Source organism: Oncorhynchus masou, unplaced genomic scaffold, assembly GCF_036934945.1.
Source record: "Oncorhynchus masou masou isolate Uvic2021 unplaced genomic scaffold, UVic_Omas_1.1 unplaced_scaffold_10373, whole genome shotgun sequence".
NCBI lineage: Eukaryota > Metazoa > Chordata > Actinopteri > Salmoniformes > Salmonidae > Oncorhynchus > Oncorhynchus masou.
Window position 1 is genome coordinate 7,501 of NW_027000072.1, and position 1,719 is coordinate 9,219.

A 1,719-nucleotide genomic window follows, 5' to 3' on the forward strand; every position below is an offset into this window, starting at 1 on the left:
CTGACTGGTGACTCTATAATAGACAGAGTGGTGGAGCTCAGCAATGACGTTAAGAAGATCAAAGGGTTGACGGGGGAGGACAGCGAGCGCTTCAATCAGATAGTCACGGAGGTGGAGACGCTGGGGCGGAGCGTGGACGACTGCTCCATCTGTAGCACAGTAGAACGAGACCTGCAGACGTTCACCAACAGCACCAACAGCGCCATCGGGAGGTGCCAAAAGGAACTGACCAACCTGCGCAACAGGTTTGATTATTTGGTGTGTGTGTGTGTGTGTGTGTGTGTGTGTGTGTGTGTGTGTGTGTGTGTGTGTGTGTGTGTGTGTGTGTGTGTGTGTGTGTAGTTATTGAATAGCAAAGTAAAATGAGCATAGTGTCTTTCACCACAGTAACAACCGCCATCTTGCTCTCAACAGGTTTGAATCTGGGGACTCATCTTGTTCCCAGCTCTGCTCCAACCTGCAGGTAAATGACATGAATGACAAGTCATTTTTATGACGATATGTTAATGTTTACTCATCTGTAGTTGTATGTGTCATGTGTGAATATATAGCTGTGTATGTTTGTTATCTAAAAGGAGGAAGTGGAGAGGCTGAAGGAGGAAGTGGAGGAGTGTACAGGGAAGTGTAAGACCGGCCTGACGGACCTAAAGAAAAACCTGGACGGACATACGACCCTCCACGGACGGTTGGGGACGGACCTGAAATCCATCCAGGGGGAACTATCCAAGTTCACCATCAGGTAAGTCTTCCCCCTGCGTTCCAAATGGCCTCTATTATTCCCTATGTAGTGCACTACTTTTGGGGCTCTCTGAGCTATAAAGTAGTGCACTATAAATGAACTAGGGTCCCATTTGGGACGTACAACTCCACACTATTATTCCCTATGTAGTGCACTACTTTTGGGGCTCTCTGAGCTATAAAGTAGTGCACTATAAATGAACTAGGGTCCCATTTGGGACGTACGACCCCACACTATTATTCCCTATGTAGTGCACTACTTTTGGGGCTCTCTGAGCTATAAAGTAGTGCACTGTAAATGAACTAGGGTCCCATTTGGGATGCACACCCTCTGATAAAACAGACAAGATGATCTGATTTGATATTAGATGTTATATCATTAGTATAACCCACCACTGTTGTACAGGTTTACTACCCTGAATGACTCTGTGAAGGGGCTAGGGCATACCGTCCAGAGGCATGGCAACACCATCACAGACCTGGGCTCTACCAAGGATAACATCATGTCTGAGGTTGGATATACTTTTATTGTCTGTTTTTAACAGAAAGTGTACTGCGTTTTCATTGTTTGCAGACAGACAATTCCCACTGGGCAGAAACTGTTTGAATCAACGTTTTCAAAGTTGTTTCAAAGTTGTTTCAACGTAATAGGTCAAAGTATTGTGATGTGGAATCTACGTGATCAACTGTTGTATAGCGGCTGAAATTTCAACCACAGGATTAGGTCATCATGGTAACCAATTTTCAACTATAGGCTGGGCAGCACCTCCTACTGGAGAGTTGATCTGTCTACAGCACCTCCTACTGGAGAGTTGATCTGGCTACAGCACCTCCTACTGGAGAGTTGATCTGTCTACAGCACCTCCTACTGGAGAGTTGATCTGTCTACAGCACCTCCTACTGGAGAGTTGATCTGGCTAGAGCAACTCCTACTGGAGAGTTGATCTGTCTACAGCACCTCCTACTGGAGAGTTGATCTAT

At 45.9% G+C, this 1,719-nt stretch overlaps 1 pseudogene; it reads left to right on the top strand.

The window, feature by feature from the left end:
* The window catches only part of LOC135528799 (EMILIN-1-A-like), a 7,042-nt pseudogene extending 5,792 nt beyond the window's left edge, over nt 1-1,250 (top strand).
* The last annotated feature ends 469 nt before the right edge of the window (nt 1,251-1,719 follow it).